The sequence below is a fragment of the Mastigoproctus giganteus genome, chromosome 6 (genome assembly GCF_048544385.1).
Source record: "Mastigoproctus giganteus isolate SK-2022 chromosome 6, ASM4854438v1, whole genome shotgun sequence".
In the NCBI taxonomy this organism is placed as follows: domain Eukaryota; kingdom Metazoa; phylum Arthropoda; class Arachnida; order Uropygi; family Thelyphonidae; genus Mastigoproctus; species Mastigoproctus giganteus.
Window position 1 is genome coordinate 84,455,568 of NC_143580.1, and position 20,166 is coordinate 84,475,733.

A 20,166-nucleotide genomic window follows, 5' to 3' on the forward strand; every position below is an offset into this window, starting at 1 on the left:
CAAATTTGCAGTAGCAGCATCGTTTAAGTTACATCTCATATTGTGAATACCTTCACGACGAGTTGCCATGACATTGCACTACTTCGAATAAGTAACGCTTCACCTGAAGGAGAAGACTGTTACTTTTTCTCAGTGGATGCCACCACCACCCAGACGGCACTGTTTCAGGGCTGTTTGGCCCTTTTTTGGTGGGTGGGTAGGTACCCAAGTAATGTAATGATGACAAAACAGTTGTGAAGTATATCTCCGCAATATGAGAGATGCCTGATGGTGTATGATGTAAGTAAGAGTCCTAACTTATTTCATCAGCATTTGATCCCTCTCCATCCCATAAAGGGTTAAGGTTATTTCTGATTTGTGTAAATCTGATAACTGTATCGCAGTCGAGTATCAGTTACTGTTATCTAAGATAAAACTTAAAACATTTTAACTCAATAACACAGCAAGAAAAATGTAATACAGTCACTTCTTACCTTTCGCATGTTTAAATTATGTGAATGTGCTGCAACCACATTTACAGAAAGTGTTGAGAGGCCAGCTCAATAACCCACCATTTTCTCATTTTGTTTTGCTGACGATTGCCATCTATTGGAAGTGCAAAATTTTTTTTATTTTTAATTTTTGCTTATTTTTACTTATTTTGTTTTTATTATTACCTTTTTATAGCCTCAACGAAACAGGTTTAAATTGGAAAAAAATGCCTGATCGCACTTATTTCCTTTGCTGAAAAGGCTGTTCCTGGCTTTAATGGCGAAAGATTGGCTAAACTTCTGTTTGGTGCTAATATAGAGGGTCATAAACTGAAACCTGTGTGCATTTACCATTATCAAAACCTTCCTGCCCTTAAAGATTGCCCATACATGCCCGTGTACTGGTACTCAAACCTTAAAGGGTGGATGACTGCCGTTATTTTCAGAAGTTATCTTAGTTCTCAGTTACGGCCAAAATTCGAAATGTAAGGCAGAAGGAATTACATCCAACGTCTTACTTATTCTTGATAATGCTTCAAGCCATTCACCCAGTATTGTTAACGTCTGTTCCAATATCAAGGTTGGTTTTTTTTCCCGGCAAATACTACCTCGGTACTCCAGCCAATAGACCAACATGTGATTAAATCTTTTAAGGCTCAGTATTTAAAGTGCATTCTGGCTGATCTAATTGACAAGAACACCCATGAACAGATGAGTTTGCAGCAATATTGGCAAGTTTTCAGTAGAAAAGATGCTTTAAAATTCATTGATGCTGCATGGTGTAAAGTTCTGCATAACTGTATCCAAAGTTTGTGGCATAAGTTATGTCTAGAACTTAGCAACTCCTCCAAAGGCTCTGATACTGATGAAGATCATGCATAAACTAAAGATAAATGCATGAAACTCACTAAAAAGATAGGGTTCACTGAAGTGGAGGAAACTGATCTCGATGATTTAATTGATTTGCATCATCAAGAATTGTCAAATGAAGATCTGCTTGCCTGGAGCAGCATTGCATTCAAGAGGTGGAGGCAGCAGCAAGCAAAAGCACAGAGGTTCAAGAATGAAGCCTGACAGTTGTTGTTATTTGGTTTTTAGGATCATTAGCAACTAAGGCCATATTGCTCCGGGAATATGCGGTGGTCATTCCCTGACCTTTCCGCATCCTCCATATTTGGTGGATCATGGGCTTGAACCCCGGTCTAATCAAGAAGAGTGTGCTACACACTGCTGCTCCTGTCCACCTGGCTACGGAGGCACCAGTCTGACAGTGAATGGAATATCGAAAGTATTAACTCTTATAGATGAAGGCCTAAATCTGTTAGCTGATTAAAACCCTAATCTTGAACGAAGCTCTAAAGTTATGCTAAAACTTGGTTGCAACTATGAGTTCTTGCATGAGAAGAGGTTACGTGCAGAGCAACTAAGTGTGGATTCCTTTTTCAAGCAATCAAGGGATCAGTGAAGTCAACCCTCCACCTCATGGTTTACCGTAACACCACCACTCCTACCTATCTGGGCAGAAACAGAGGGAACGGAATCTGACCGTGACGATCCCTTTCATCAGTCTGCCTAAGGCCACCCTTCACCCAGATCTCTCTCTCTCAATTATTATGTTGATTATAGTCAACATACTTTATTTAACTGTACAAAAAAAAAAAAATAAGTAAATCAATAAAGATGAATGCATCTCTTTGGTTGCTCATCATTTTCTTTAAAGTGCCCAGTCTTTCCAACCAAAGAAAACTTATGGCATGTATCGGTAGGAGTAACTTAGATGCAAGAGTTACTCTCATAGGCCTATCATTGCATTTTTTTGGTGATTATTTACATTGTGTGAAGCGTTCTGGAATGTGACCTTCATTTAAATTAAGAAGTCACTGTAAAAGTTACGTGTAAAATATAAATTAAGAATCTGAAGGAAAGTGCCAGAATCAATATATAGCCATAATTGATATAGAAGGGTTTTGTAGGATATTATGTTTAATAAAGGGGGATCGAAGGGTGACACGAGTAATTACAGACCAGTTAGATTAACTTCTGTTCCTGGTAAAATAATTGAGTCACTGGTTAAAGATGCATTGCAGGATCATCTAGACGAGACTGCAGCAATAATTCAGACACAGCATGGGTTCGTTAAGGGAAAGTCTTGTGCGACAAATTTGATAGGATATTATGATGTAACCACAAAGGAACTGGGTGCAAAAAATAATTTTGATATCATATATTTGGATTTCAGGAAAGCTTTTGACACTGTTGCGCATGGAAGACTATTGTACAAATTGGAGCAGAATGGTATTAAGGGTAAGTTGCTACAATGGATAAAAGGATGGTTGAGTGGGAGAAGACAGAGGGTGGTAATTAATGGGTGCTGCTCTTCGTGGACTGATGTTATTAGTGGAGTCCCACAGGGTTCGGTGTTGGGTCCTCTGTTGTTTTGTATATTTAACAATGATATTGATGAAGGTATATCATGCTTATTGTCGAAGTTTGCAGGTGATACAAAGGTTGGCAGGGTTGTTAATGGCAGTGTGCTACTGCAACAGGATCTAGATAATTTGGGCAGATGGGCTAAGAAGTGGCAACTGAAGTTTAACCTTGACAAATGCAAAGTACTGCATATGGGTAGAAGTAACCCCAGAGAAACGTACCAACTGTGTGGTACTACACTTAAGGTGGTAGAAAACGAAAAAGACCTGGGAGTAATTGTGCAGTCAGATATGAAGTTTTCTGAGCAATGCAGACAGGCTGCCAGGGCAGGTCATGGGGTTTTGTCAATGATATACAGTGAAACTTCTAACGGACACCTCTTGTTAACGGACATCTCTCTACAACGGACATTTTCAAATTTCCCAACTCACCTCCATTGGTTTTAACGTGTTTGCAGCTTCTGTCTAGCGGACATTCTCTGTAATGGACGCGGACAGGCAATCTGCACTGTTTCGTTTAGATTAGCACTTAATTTGATCTCCCCATAACGGACAGCGGGCGAGCTCACGGCCCTTTTTCTAGGAACGTTTCTTCCACGTATTGCCTCAATCGTGTGTTTATTTTCTATTTCCGATTCTCTGAATTTTATCAAGGTTTACGTCGCGGTTCTAAACCCTTTTTCAAGAATTTTAAGGCATGTGTAAAACTTCTGATGAATTCGGTGTGTGCAGGGGGGGGGGAATATGGTCGGCCTTTCGTCTTTTCAGTTTACAGTTTTGTTCAGTGTCGTGTGAAGTGCACAATGTCTTCTCGTAAACATTTAACTTTAAAAGATAAAGTCGAACTCATTAATGTGTATGATCGGCTAAAAAATAGTGTTAGCAATCTTGCTGCAAAATTCAAAATCGGGAAGACGCAGGTAAGCGACATCCTAAAGAAAAAAAAAATGATCTGCTCAAACAATTTTGGCAACACGGAAATGATCAGGTTCAAAAATCATTCCCGAAAACTGTTGGACTTAAAATTTGTCGCGCACGTGCTAAAAAATTCCCATTAATGGGCCTATTATTAGGGAAAAAGCTTTGGAGGTTGCGAAATCTATGGGAGTAAATGAGTTCAAAGCTTCTGTGGCTAGACAAGTTCAAAACTCGGCATAAAATTTCTTGGAAAACCGTAAGTGGTGAAGGTTGCTGTTGATACTGGGGTTGTAACAGAGTGGACCGTCAAATTGGAAGATTTATGTCGTGATTTTGAAGCTAAGGATATTTACAACTGTGACGAAACAGGGTTGTTTTTTTTAAAGCTCTTCCTGAAAAAACGAGTCTAAAAAACGAAAAGTGCCAGGGCGGAAAAATTTCTAAGGAACGCTTGACTGTACTATTGTGTACAAATATGCTGGGAGACTTTGAACAACCTCTTGTTATAGGAAACCCACAAAATCCTCGTTGTTTCAAGGGCATAAAGTTGAATCTTTTGGATGTTGACTGGAAGTCTAATAAAAAAGCGTGGATGACACGAGATATCATGAGCGAATGGATAAGTCGATTCAACCAAAATATGATTCGTCAAAACAGAAAAATTATTCTTTTCATGGATAATGCTGGATCTCACCCGCACATTGAATTGTCCAACATTCAAATCATTTTTCTGCCACCAAACACATCTGCAGAGTGTCAGCCCTTGGATCAAGGGATAATAAAAAAATTTAAACTTCACTACAGAAAACATGTTTTAAGACATCTCATTGCAAACATGAACGATATAACATATGCGAGTGACCGTGCAAAGAAAATCAGCATCCTAGATGCGATTCAGTGTATTTCCTCTTCAGTAAATGCAATTAGAAAACAAACTGTTGTGAACTGTTTTGTAAAGTCTGGCTTCTCAAATGCAAAAATTGAAGTTGTGAACAGAAATGTGGAGCACCAAGAAGAACAAGAACTTCAACATCTATTGGTAATGTATACGATACTTCTGCTACAAGTGACCCTGGCTACAAAGATATAGACTCAAACCTCACTACAGAAGATGGTGCTCTAGATATCAATGACATTATCATCGTTATTTTTCAAGAAGTTCCTCATGAGGATGAAGAAATGGAAGGAGGTCATTATGTCGAAGAACATATTAACGAAGAAACACCGATGAAAATAGAAGCGCTCATAGAAACCAATCGTTTAAAAATGTTTTTCGCCGCTGAAGAAGATGCTGAAGGACTTTCGATGGTTTCTTCACTCCAAACAAATGTTGAAAACAAAATTATCAGCCGGAAGAAGGTGCAGAAGAAAATAAGTGATTACTGTATGCATTTTTCTTAAGATAAAGTCATAATATGCATAGCACAATTGTATGTATATTATTTACAAAAATATTGTGCAAAATCTGTATATAATTTAATTTAATTTTACATTAAACGTTTAACGATTTTTCTTTCTTTTTTTTTTTTTTTCTCTCTCAGACTTCTTGTTAGCAGACACTTCTCTCTAATGGACACATTTTCGTTCCCCATGGCTGTCCGTTAAAGGGAAGTTTCACTGTATAGGAATTTTGCTATCAGGGAAAAGGAGGTGATTGTCCCTCTGTATAAGGCAATGGTCAGGCCACGCCTTGAGTACTGCATACAGGTCTGGAGGCCTCATTTTAGGAAGGATGTAAATTTGTTTGAGCATGTACAGAGAAGGGCAGCAAGTTTGGTGAGGGGAATGAAGGGATCCTCTTACCAAGAGAGGCTTAAGTTCTGCAAATTGCAGTGGCTGGAGACTAGGCACCTGCGCAGTGATCTGATTGAGGTGTATAAAAGGCCTTGACTGGATTGAGCACGCTGAATTCTGATGGGATCCTTCCACTTGTGCCGACCGGGCTAGCCGAGTGGGTAAAGTACCTGCCCGGCAACCCAAAGGTCGCGGGTTCGATTCCCGCCTGGGGCTTGGATCAAAGTACTGCAAAAACCTTGGGAGGTGCAATATGGCCACAGAAGCCGATGCGCCAACAACTACCAAATCAAATCAATCAATCAAACCTTCCACTTGTTCAGATTACGAATCTAAGGGGGCATAAATTCAAATTAAGAAAAGACAGATGTAGAATAGATGTGCGGATATTTGCCTTTAGCCGGCGGGTGGTTAATTGCAGGAACAAACTTTCATGTGTCGTGGAAGTTGATATCTTAAATAAATTTAAGGAGTAACTGGACAGGCATTTGGAGGGAATGCTGTTTTTTTTTTTTTTTTGGCTGAAGCTGCATAAGCTCATACACTTGCTTTCTTGCATCACATGGCACTACTATTATGGTACAAAATTCTGTACAGGAACTCCCTGACTTACGAAAATTTGACTTTATGCAAGTTTTTGCTGGCCGGTGCAAGCTTAAAAAAAATTGTGGAAACGTATTTTGCATCCTGTAGGAATAAATGGAGGTATCGTGAAAATATTGTAATGCGAACCCGATAAAATAATATATTTCTGTGTTTTTTTTTTTTTTTTTTTTTTTTTTTTTTTTTTTGTAATTTGTTCCAAGTCCTTGAAGTTAAATTTCTCTATATTACTAAGCTATTTATATCTCTCTAAGAGGTCATTTTTATAATGGAAATTGCATTACCCTTTCGTCGTTATCCTATGGAACATAGGATAACGATGGTTCCCGTTATAAAAATAAATTTTGAACGCTTTTGTGATATTTTCTAAAGCACATTTCTGGAGATCATGACCAAAAAACAATAAAAACAATTTGCACTTTCTGGTTTATTGGGCTTTTCTGTTAGTGCATCTAATTATAAAACAGTAGTAAACTCAATCTTATTGCATTTGCGATAATCCTGATAACTGGAATTCTGTGAGTTTTTACGTTACAGTATTCTGGCGAAATGTGTTTCCCTTCACCAAAATCTTCAATCATAAAAAACAAATTTTCAGAAACTTCCCTTCATTCCTATTCACGTATTACAATGATGAAGGGAAAGTGACTAATGAAATGTAAAAGTGGTGGTGGTAGCCAGGAAACGAAACAAAACTGATTTTGAAATGAAGATGAAATGATTAAGAAGTACGAAGTAAGGACAAAGTTTGTTATCTATTGCAAGGTAATTAGGTTATATTTTTTTTTTTTTTTTTTTTTTTTTAGGAGCATTAGCAACTAAGGCCATATTGCTCCGGGGATATGCGGTGGTCATTCCCTGACCTTTCCACATCCTCCGTATTTGGTGGGCACAATTTCGAATCCCGATCTAATTAAGAAGCTTGTGCTACGCGCTGCTGCTCCTGCTCACCTGGATACGGAGATGCCTTGGGGAATTAGGTCTTGCTGCTTCAATAGTGAATACTATTTTAAAGGACAGTGGGCATATAAAAGAACATGCTAAAGGATCGACACACTTAAGATCAACAGTGATCACAAAACAGCGTTTAGGTGCTATATTGAAGATGTTAATAATATGTATGGAAAATCATTTAGAAGTGAGTGCCCCTGAGTCTAATGAACATTCAATAAAAAGCAAGTAATTATAAAGATATTAAGGATAAGTATGGTGAACCCATACCCAAGTTCGTGGCAAGCAACAGGTGGTTTAATAGTTTCAAGCATCACGCTGGTTTCCACAACATTAAAGTATGCGGTGAAGTCACCACTGTTGATTCTGCAGCTGCAGAGAAATTTTGTGATGTGTTGGAAAAAAATGATTGATGAAGGCGGCTATTCAACGCAGCAAACTTTTAACGTTGATGAGACTGCTCTATATTGGAAAAAACTGCCGGATCGAACATTCATTGCCAAAAGAGGAAAATACAATACCAGGTTTCAAGGTGTCAAAAGATAAGACCACGCTCTTGCTTGGGACTAATACTGTGGGAGATTACAGTTTAAAACCACTGCTTGTGTACCATTCTTGAAATCCTTGTGCATTTAAGGGCATCAATAAAGCCACCCTACCTGTGCATTTCCGATCAAACCAGAGAGCATGGATAACAGTATTTCTCTTTGAGGATTGGTTTATATGCTGTTTTATTCCCGAGGTTGAAAAATATTGTAAAGACAATGACGTTCCTTTCAAGATTTTGCATTATATTAGATAATGCTCTTGGACATCCTGTGCATCTAGATGATTTCAATTCAAATGTGAGAGTCATTTTTCTACCACCAAACACTACTTCACTCATCCGAACTATGGATCAGGGTGTTATTTCGAATTTAAAAGCATACTATTTATGCACATTTACTCAGGCATTGTCTGCAGTAGACAATGAGAAATATTTTATGTTAAGAAACTTTTGGAAATCTTACAATATTTACCACGGCATCTTAAACAATACGCCATTTAATAATGGCCAATGCACCATCACCATCATAATAATGGCCAATGTGCCATCGCCATCTTATATATGGCCTATATTCCATCTTAATAAGGCCTAGGTAGAAATTACTAAAAATTGTTTAAATGGCATGTGGAAGAAAATATGCCCATTGCACTTAAAAGGCTCTGAAGGATTTGAAAAAGACGAATCATACGAAGAGGTTACAGATAAGAGGAAAGTCCTGTCTGACAAATTTGATTGGATATTATGATGTGGTTACAAAAGGAATTGGATGCAAAAAATAATTTTGATATCATGTACTTGGATTTCACGAATTCTTTTGACACTATTGCGCATGGAAGACTACTGTACAAATTGGAACAGAATGGTATTAAGGATAAGTTGCTACAATGGAGAAAAGGATGGTTGAGTGGGAGAAGAGAGGGTGGTAATCAATGGGCACTGCTCTTCATGGACTAATGTTATTAGTGGAGTCCCACAGGGTTCGGTGTTGGGTTCACTGTTGGTTTGTATATTTATCAATCATATTGATGAAGGTATATCAGGCTTAGTGTCGAAGTTTGAAGATGATACAAAGGTTGGCAGGGTTGTTAATGACAGTGTACTAATGCAACAAGATCTAGAAAATTTGGACAGATGGGCTGAAAAGTGGCAACTGAAGTTTAACATTGATAAATGCAAAGTACTGCATATGGGTAGAAGTAACCCCAGAGGAACGTATGAACTGTGTGGTACTACACTTAAGGTGGTAGAAAATGAAAAAGACCTGGGAGTAATTGTGCAGTCAGATATGAAGTTAACTGAGCAATGCAGACAGGCAGCAAGAGCAGGTCATGGAGTTTTGTCAATGTGTTGGAATTTTGCTAGCAGGGAAAAGGTGATTATCCCTTTGTATAAGGCAGTGGTCAGGCCACGTCTTGAGTACTGCGTACAGGTCTGGGGACCTCATTTTAGGAAGGATGTAGATTTGCTTGTGTGTGTACAGACAAGGGCAACAAGATTGGTGAGGGGAACAAAGGGGTCCTCTTACCAAGAGAGAGAGTTAGGTTCTGCAAATTGCAGCGGCTGGAGAATAGACACCTGCAATGTGATCTGATTGAGGTGTATAAGGCCTTTATTGGGTAGAGCACGCTGAATTCTGATGGGATTCTTCCGCTTGCTCAGATTATGAACCTAGGCGGGCATAAATTGAAATTGAGGAAGGACAGCTTTAGAATAGATGTGCAGAAATTTGCCTTTAGCCACCGAGTGGTTAATTGCTGGAACAAACTTCCATCTGTCATTGTGGAAGTTGATAGCTTAAAGAAATTCAAGGAGGAACTGGACAAACGTTTAGAGGAAATGGTGTGTGAATTTTTTTTTTTTTTTTTGGCTAATGTTACATAAGTTCATACACTTGCTTTCTTGCATCACATGCCACTATTACTATAAGATTGTAAAGGGTGCAAATCTACTTCAGTTGGAGGTTGATGCCAAAGACGTGAAGGAGTTAATAGAGGAAGAAGAGAAGGAATTATCTAACAAAGAACTTATCGATTTTCAGGCAACGATAGTGAAAGAAGAAAATGCTGACGAAGCTCAAGATGAACCAAATAAGGTGCCAAGACGCTTCATCACCAGAGAGAGAGAGATAGCAATGGTATTTTGTGAAATTGCATCGGCAATGGCGAGGTTTGAGAAGATGGGTCCTTACTGTGAATAATATTAAAAGTTAGAGGGGTGAATGATATGCTTGCTTGCTAAAAAGAAATCTACAATGAAAAGCAAAAAGCCACCATACAGTCATCCATTAATATGTTCTTTTGTAAGGTTGGATGGCCGATCCCTTCTAAATCTTCACAGCCCTATACCTCTGCTGCGGCATACTTACTAGCTGAAGACGTTGATTTTGGCAACGATACTCAAGAGGTAAAACTTACTGATGTTATGCCTCTCCCCCTTTTTTTTTTGTAATTTTATAATTTTGAAATTTTTTTAAATTGCATGCTTTTGTAATTTTTCCTGTGCATGACATAAAAAAGTGAATAAATACAATAAATAATTCTATTTACATGTTCATCGAACATTTCTTTTTTGATTCAATCAATTCAGCGAACATGGTTCCGAGTGCTGCACAAACATCGGGGAAATTCCTGTATTTTATTTGGAAAACTCCAAAATATTTGATTTGAAATTATGCAGTTGATCTAGACTTACTGTTATTTTCCAGTATTTCAGCAGTGACTTGCTGATTTATTAGAAATTGTATTTCTCATTGTTTCAGTAGAAACAGAATTTCTTTTTTTTTTTGGTTCCTTAACTGATGGAATATTGCTAATTTAAAACAAAGATTTGACAACTAGACAGTGGCAATGTTTCCAGTGTAAACAAATGTAATATTTCTTTCATAGTATTTGATTGGAGATTGACCGGCCACCTAGAATACAGCAAAGAATTACAAACCATGTGCTTCAAAAAGCTCTGCTACTTTCAAGCATGGTGATACAGCTTGTTCAGCAAGTATATGCATGCCACTGTAATGATAGACAAAATGAGTCATTTAGCTGATTCAGCTCAGTCAAGTCATTATAGAAAAGTGATATGAGTCATTGAATCACAAAATGGGTGATCATTTAGCACAGTAACAGTGTCATTGAATAAGGAATTTAACTGAATCACTGATTTGGCTTGTTGAACCTAGAAGAAATTCAATAAACAATCTATTGAAGGGAAGCGACAGGTAATTTTATGTGCTCTTTGGAGTCTTGTAGTCAGAGCAGACAGTTTGTATTACATAGGACAAATCCTGCCTTCATTTTTTGGAGGGGGCGGTAAGAGTATCAGAAAATAAAACATTAGAAAGTATCTTTACAAATACTTCTAATATTACAATTAATTAATTGTAATTGCAATATTGTAATTACAGTGTAATATTATTTTATTATTACAAATGCCGACCGGGCTAGGCGGGTAGGTAAAGTGCCTGCCTGGCAACCCAAAGGTCGCGGGTTCGATTCCCGCCTCGGGCTGGATGTCACGATGGTGCCGCACCAACCGGTTGGTTGGATATCCCGGCCACGATACACGAAGGAAGCAAGAAAAAACTGGTTCCTTCGCGTATTGATCACATCATACGAAATAAATAAAATTATTACAAATGGGATTAATACAATTTTTTATCTCCCCACCCTCCTCCTTGGATAAGCTCTTACATTCCACTGAGAGTAAAGTGGAGGAGAAACTGTTGAAGATAAACACAAGAAAGGCACCTGGGGTGGATGGGATCTATCCAGTTATATTAAAGGAGGCAGCAGAGGAAGTAAGCAAACCCTTAGCCATAATTATGAGAGCTTCCTTGGACTCAGGGGAGGTACCCGCAGACTGGAGATGTGCAAATGTGACCCCAATTCACAAAGGAGGATCAAAGGCTGACACAAGCAATTATAGACCTGAGAGTTTAACTTCTGTTCCAGGAAAATTAATGGAGGCACTAGTTAAAGAAGCACTGCAGGATCATTTAGACAAGACTTCAGTCATAGCTCGGACACAGCATGGTTTTGTTAAGGGGAAGTCTTGCCTGACCAATTTGATTGGATACTATGATGCAGTCACAAAAGAATTTGATGCAGGGAATAACTTTGATATTATATACTTGGATCTTAGAAAGGCTTTTGATACTGTTGCACATGGAAGACTGCTGCACAAATTGGAGCAGTGTGACATTGGAGGCAAATTGCTGCTGTGGATAAAGGGGTGGCTGAGGGGGAGAAGACAGAGAGTGGTAATCAGTGGACACTGCTCATCGTGGACTAATGTTATTAGTGGAGTCCCTCAGGGCTCCACTAATAACATTAGTCCACGATGTGTTGGGTCCATTATTGTTTTCTGTATTCATAAATGATATTGATGATGGTATATCAAGCTTAATGTCGAAGTTTGCAGACAATACAAAGGTAGGCAGGGTTGTCAAGGACACTACTGACACTATGCTGCTGCAACAGGATCTGGAAAGGTTGAGCAGATGGGCTGAGAGGTGGCAAATGAAGTTTAGCATTGACAAATGTAAAGTACTACACATGGGAAACAGCAACCCCAGAGCAACGTATCAACTCTGTGGTGCTACACTGACAGTGGTGGAGAATGAAAGGGACCTGGGGGTGGTTGTGCAGGCAGATATGAAGTTCTCTGAGCAGTGCACACGGGCTGCAACAGTAGCTCATTGTGTATTGTCAATGATATATAGGAATTTTTCTAGCAGTGATAAGGAGGTGATTATTCCCTTGTATAAGGCAATGGTCAGGCCACACCTAGAGTACTGTATACAGGTCTGGAGGCCTCATTTCAAGAAGGATGTAGAGCTGCTGGAACAAGTACAGAGAAGGGCAACAAGATTAGTGAATGGAACAAAGGGGTGCTCTTACGAAGAAAGGCTTAAGTTTTGCAAATTACAGTGTCTGGAGACTAGGCACCAGCAAGGTGATCTGATAGAGGTGTATGAAGCATTGAATGGTTTGAGCATGCTCAATGCTGATGGGATTCTTCCTCTCGCTCAGAATAATCACCTGAGAGGGCATAAATTCAAATTGAGGAAAGACAGATGTAGGATAGACGTGCGGAAATTTGCCTTTAGCCAGCGAGTGGTTGGTTGGTGGAACAGACTTCCATCCCTTGTCGTGGAAGTTGATAGCCTAAATAAGTTTAAAGCTCAGCTGGACAGATATTTTGAACGAACAGAGGGGTGAAGTGGAAGTGTTTTTTTTTTTTTTTTTTTTTTTGGCTGATGCTGCATAAGCTTGCTTTCTTGCATCAAATGCCTCTGCTAATGCTAAAGATATGAAAAAATATTCTGCAGTCCTCCATTGAGTATATTGGTTTCACCACATCACTCATTTGGTCAGGTTTGAGTCTCATCTCAGATAGGTGGAATTTCCTCAGCCCTCTTCAATCATTGCTATAGTTATCATAGGAAGGTTTTTTTTTTTTTTTTTTTTTTTTCCCATGTGAGTTATTCCAGGTTTTTTAGCATACTTATCATGCAAATTGATTCATAAACATACACTTGAATGGACAATACACAATGGCATAATATGGCTAAAGTTGCTAATTTGCCTAAAAACCAACAACTGTATTCCTTGTATTGATTCCTGTATTTTATTTGGAAAACTCCAAAATATTTGATTTGGAATTATGCAGCTGATCTAGACCTACTGTTGAGACCCACATTTTATTTCAATAATTTTTTATATTTAGGTCAAGAAACACAATCACAAAGTTAGCTTACAAATTTGATTGTACATTTATTTTATTAGTATTTTATTATTCATACAAAATGCAGGAAAAATCCCAGTGTGTTGTATTTTATTTTTTTGTGCATTGTAATTAATGTATGAAGAAATAATATGTAATAAAATTACCCATTACATTTAGATGATATAAAAATTAGCATTAGTAGTGGCATATCTCTCTATACATTAAAAAAGTTTTCCTCCTTGTGATATTTATTCAAGCCAATGGGAGAAGAGGGCGAAACAATTACGTCACTATAATGCAATTAATTATTGACAGCTGCCTCCATAACGTTCAGCAACCTCGTGCTCGTCTTCCCTATCTCATATTTCATGTTTCATTGTAATGTTTTTGATTATTAATTAATATATAATTAATATATTTATAAATAAATAAACCTTGGTTTTCCAATAATTGTGATAAGGCTGTTCAAGAAAAGAATGTTGCATATTGTAAATGGCTTGTTTCATTTTCTGCCTAAACCAAAGCTCGCAACAACTGTAAAGCAGTTATTAATCAGTCTAAACTGGAGTGTGAACAGGCTAAGAGTAGAAAACTTGCTTCAACTTTTGCTTATCTCTGCTCCCACCTCTGTCCAAACCAGATGGTTCTATTGTCTTTTCAGCTAAGGATAAAGCTGACCTGCTAGCATCCCATTTTTCTTCCAACTTGTGTATTAATGATCTTGGTAAAATACCTTCCCCCATTCCCAACACGCTCCATTCAATGCCTCCTGTGTTCTTCCATCAAAAGGATGTCAGAAGGATTTAGACGAATCTTGATACCAAGAAAGCTCCAGGTCCCGATAGTATTTCTCCACTTGGCCTCAAAACCCGTGCTCCTGAACTTACTCCTATTCTTTGCCTCCTTTTTTCACTTTTTTATTCCAAAGGTGTTTTTCCTTCTGCTTGGAAATTTGCTTATATCCAACCAGTTCCTAAAAAGGGTGACAAATCCCTTCCATCCGATTATAGTTCCATTGCAATTACTTCTTTACTTTCTAAAGTAATGAAGAAATCAATTAACCACCAACTCTTAAACTACCTAGAAACCTTCCGTCTGATTAATGATCGCCATTATGGATTCCATCAGTTTCGATCCACTGGTGATATTCTGACCTATGTTACCCATTTATGGACTAATTCAGTGGAAAGGTTCGGTGAAACACAAGTAGTTGCTCTTGACATCTCAAAGGCTTTCAATCGTGTTTGGCATAAAGGTCTTCTAAACAAGCTTCCATCTTATGGTTTGCCAGCTGATTTTAATAATTGGTTATCCAGTTTTCTCTCTGATTGCTCACTGAGGGTGATGGTAGATGGTTCTGTCTTCTAACTTTTCCACTAATGCCGGTGTCTCCCAAGGTTCAGTTCTTTCCCCAATCTTTTCCTCTTGTGCATTAATGACCTTCTTCCATTGACTGGAAATCCTATCCACAGTTTTGCCGATGATAGCACGTTGCATTCCACTTACTGTTTTGAGAAACCTTGTCTTGCTCAATCAGCTTCAACTTCTCAAAAATCTGCTACCAATTCCTTAAATGCCGATCTTCAAGCAATTCTCCAGTGGGGCAAAGACGGCTTAGTTGATTTCAACCCTTCTAAAACTCAGTCTTGTCTTATATCTCGCAAAAAGGATTCTTCTGCTCCTATGCTTATCTTTAGTGACACTCTGATTTCTAGGCAAAATGATATATCTCTTTTGGGGATTACCCTGACTTCTAATCTCTCTTGGCACAAGCACATTACAAATATTTCTTCCTCTGCATCTAAAAAACTTGGTTTTCTCTTTCGCTCTCAGCGTTACTTTTCTTCCAAATATCTGCTCACTCTGTATAAATTGCAAATCTGCTCAGCCATGGAATATCTGGGGTGGTGCCCCCAAAACCTCTCTCAGGCTTCTTGTTTCCATTCAGAAGAGGGCAGTTTGGTTAATTGATTCATCTCTAACAGTCTCTCCACTTGCTGTCTCATAGACGTACTGTTTCTGTTGCATGTCTCTTCTACCGTGCACTTCCATGTGCACTGTTCTTCTGAATTGGCTTCTATAATTCCCTCTCTCTCTTACAAAACAATCCGAACACGTGCTGCCACCAGCCAACATCCATTTACTGTCCAACTTCAAACCCACAGAACCAACTTTTCATCTTCCTCATTTATTCATTCAACTGCCGTTTTCTGGAACAACCTTCCTTCGTACGTATTTCCTGAAAATTACAATGTACAGAAGTTCAAGTCCAATGTCAACAAATATCTTCTCAATCTCCAACCCAAGCACGGTACTAAGTATTATACGTTCTAATACCTCTCGTGTTTGGGGTTTACATAAAAAAAAAAAAAAAAAAAAAAAAAGGAATTAGAAAATTTGAATTGGAATATCATCGGTTTGGCTGAAACAAGAAGAAGAAATGAATCACTTATAAGTTTATTAAGTAGAAATCTGCTGTACACCAATGGAAACAGTGAAAGCAGTGAAGGTGGAGTTGGCTTTCTGGTCCATAAAGATTTTAAAAACAACATTTTGGAATTCAAAAGTACATCACCAAGGGTGTCAAGACTAATACTCAAGATTTCTAAGAGGTACAAGCTAAAGATTATAATGATTTATGCACCAACATCGAGCCATCATGATGAACAGGTTGAAGAAATGTACACCGAAATTGAGTCTTCTAGATGAGCAGAAAACCCTCTACACTATTATTATGGGCGACTTCAATGCTAAGGTTGGAAAAGGCAAAACAGTGCAGAAAGGGGAACTATAGGAAATTTTGAAATTGGTTAAAGAAATAAAAGAGGTGAAAGACTTGTGGAATTTGCAGAATGTCAAGGACTGTCAGTAATGAACACTTTTTTTCAAGAAAAGTGTGAACAGAAAGTGGACATGGAAGAGTCCAAATGGATTAACTACTAATGAAATCGACTTCATCCTCACTAACAGAAGATATATTGTGAATGACGTTACCGTCCTGAATAAGGTAAATGTTGGAAGTGATCACAGAATGGTAAGATGTACACTTGATATAGATGTAGGAAAGGAAAGAAAAAACTCTCAAGTAAATAATACAAAGGTCTTTGAGATAACAGAGAAGGAGAAAAAGCAGTATGTACTACAACTTAAGAACAAGTTTGAGCTTCTGCAGACTGCTCAGGACCAAGATATCGAAGAGGAATATTACAACTTTCTGAAAGTGATAAAGCCCAAGAAACCTATAGGGAAAAAGAAATCCAAAGAAGAAAAAATTAGTCAAGAAACACTTGTCATGATGAACTGAAGATGACAAATGAAGAGCAAGAAAAACACTGAGAGGGAGAAAATTGAATATACTGAGTTATGCTGAGAGAGAACATAAGAAGATTTAACACAAGAAAAGTAGAACAAGCATTAAGGGAAAAGAAAAGATTTAAATCAGCAGCCATGAGCAGTAATACAGAAAGACAAATGATACTGAAACTGAAGAGTAGCGATGGTGTACTTATAAACAGCGAAGGCATAATTCATATAGCAGAAGACTACTATAGAGAATTATACAAGGAGCGAGGGAATGATGCCAGCAGTGGGGAAGATGGATTGCAAAGTAGCACCACATACGACATACCAGATATTCTTCCTGATGAGGTAGAACATGCATTGAAGAAAATGAAGAATCAGAAAACCCTGGGGAGAAGATGAAGTTACTGTAGAGTTGTTAAAATTGGGAGGAAGAGACATAACGCAAAAACTGGCAAGGCTCTTCACAAAGTGCATTAGAAAAGGTGTGACGCCTAAGCAGTGGAATAATGCAATCATAGTTTTGCTGATAAGAAAGGAGATAAATCAGAAATTGCAAATTACAGACCAATTAGCTTGTTATCCCACATCTACAAGTTGTTCACAAGGGTCATTACTAACAGATTAGAAAGAATACTTGATGAGAATCAACCAAAAGAGCAAGCTGGCTTTAGGACAGGATTCTCAACTATGGACCACCTTCACGTAATATCACAGCTAATGGAGAAAGCAAATGAATATAAAACACCATTATGCCTGGCATTTGTGGATTATGAAAAGGCATTTGACTCCATACAGCATAAGGCAATGTTTTGAGCACTGGAAAGACAAGGCATAGATACCCCATATATTATGATTTTGAAGAAAATATATGACAGTGCTACCTCCTCTATCAGACTAGACAAAGACAGTAGGAAATTTAAAATCGAGAAAGGAGTTTGACAAGGAGTTTGACAGCAACAATGTTGCTGCCCTTGAGGAAGCTTTCAGAAGATTAGACTGGTCACAGAAAGGAGTCAATGTGAACGGAGAGTACCTAAACCATTTACAAATTGCAGATGACATTGTGGTCATAAGCAATGATCCGAAAGAATTAGAGGAAAATCTTAATCAGTTATGCACAGTTAGTAAGGATTTTGGACTAAAGATGAATATGGCTAAAACAAAAATAATGATTAACAAGTATGCCACAGAAAGGGAAATAATGATTGAAGGAGCAGTAATTGAAAAGGTGGAGTCATACTTATCTGGGACAAGTTATTAGCTGTAATAATGATAAATGGCTGGAAGTCAAGAGAAGAATAAATTTTGGTTGGATAGCATTCAGGAAATATAGTCACATACTGAAGAGCAATATCCCAGTTTGTCTGAAACCTAAAATAATGAACCAATGTATACCTCCCACCATGCAAAGTAGCACCAAAGTAGGAAGTGAAACTTGGGCACTCACCAAAAGAATGGAAGAGAAGCTGATAACTACACTGCGAAGAATGGAACGAACTATATTGGGACTCAGACTGTTAGATAAGAAGAGAAACACATGGATTAGGCAGCAAACTCAAGTAAAGGACATTCTTATCAAAACTAAAGAACTAAAATGGTCTTGGGCAGGACACATAGCTCGAAGACATGATGACAGATGGACTAACAAAATAACAGAATGGTACCCAAGAGGAGCTAGAAGAAAACCTGGAAGACAAAGGCAGAGATGGATAGATGAAATTCATGAGTTTTTGTGTAGTAAATGGATGGCCAGTGCTCATAACAGAAGGAACTGGAAAGATGCTGGAGAGGCCGTCATCCTGCAGTGGATTGAAAATGGCTGATGATGATAAAAAAAAAAAAATATTGCATACAGTATTTGTAAATAGTTTAGTATTTTGTAAATAATTTAAATATTTCTGTAGTTTGTAAATATTTCAGTTAAATATTTCAGTCCTGCTCTTTCGGACGCAACAATGTTCCTCATGCTTTATGGAACCCGAAGCAAAAGGCCTTTTCCTAAGTGACCTATGTAAACGCAGATAAATAATTACATAGTGATATTTATTCGACCTTGAGAATGCTGAGCACTACAAATGCACAGGTAAATAATTACATATGTCGATTTCCCGATTAGATATTGATCAGTGTGTATCGACAGATGTCTTTTACGTTGAAAAGATTTCACTTACTCCATATACCTCTACATTTTACGTCGAAAAGTGTGTGAGGGATGGGCGGGGACAAAGCCTCCTAGCAATAATAATAATAAAATTCTTTATTCACAAAATTTTACAAGGAAGCAATTCCCGTTACAGGCATCCAGAGGAATCTAACAGTCTAATTGGAGACATATTTACTTACATACAAACTGCAAAAACATTGAAAAGCTGTATAGAACATGCATAGAATATATGCATCACAGCAAATTCATTGTTTTCTCCTACATAAATTAACTTAAGCAGCTTTGAGTTATAGATAACTGCCTTTGAACTGGTTCTTCTGATCAGACAAAACAGGTATGCATTAATATGCATTTTTCAAAATAGGATTGAATTTCTGTTGACCAGTATTTATATTTGCATTTAATAATTATGTTAATATGAAAAAAATGGAAACTAAGACTATTATTACTTGACACTGATAACATTCTTGTTACATAGTTGTAATAATAATGTTAAATTTTTAGGAAAATACATAAAACATAAGGGGGGGCAATACAGAAAAATTGAATATTACAGAAACAGTTTTCAGAAGTCTGTGTGAATCTATTATGTGATATGCTAATTTTTCTTGGTGGGGGGTTGCATAGCATTTGGAGCTGCTTACATGGCTGTGAATCACACAGTATGAGAGAATGGGCTGCCTGTAATCTGTGGGTCAGACAAACGTGATCTACAGACTCATTTGGTTATTCTACAAATGTTGAAAATATTTCTTATTGCCACCATTCAGTATTATGGCAGTTTAAAATATCCTATCCTGCATTCTAAACAAATGAAAGAAGCATTTTTGTCTGATCCCAGATTACAAAGGGATTGATGGCAATGTGTCAGCTAGCTAAGCTTCCAAACTGCTATGACTCTAACATAGGTATCATTCTCATATAGAGGTTACAAATTGTGAATTTAGAATTACTGTAAGGCAGTAATTCTAAATTTGCAGAACAAACGTTTTCAAGCACAACAAAAGTTATAACTGTAGTATATCCATTCAAGGAAAATGGAAAGAAAATCCTAGCTATACTACAAAACAAAAGGTCATGGAGATATGCAGGCTTAACTTTTGTAATCAAAAGATCTGCCTCGGTATCAAAATTGCAATATAGCTCTAATTATCAAACACTATCCACCTTTGAAAAAACTTTTTGGATTGCTAGTAATGAGTTATAAAGATGAAGTTATTTTTATAACTTGGAAAAAGCTTGTAACTCATGAGTTTCACATTT

General features: G+C 37.7%; 1 protein-coding gene across 5 annotated transcripts in view; it reads left to right on the plus strand.

The window, feature by feature from the left end:
• Positions 1 to 20,166, plus strand: part of mRNA-cap (RNA guanylyltransferase and 5'-phosphatase mRNA capping enzyme) — a 548,400-nt gene that overhangs the window by 23,696 nt on the left and 504,538 nt on the right. The window lies entirely within an intron of this gene.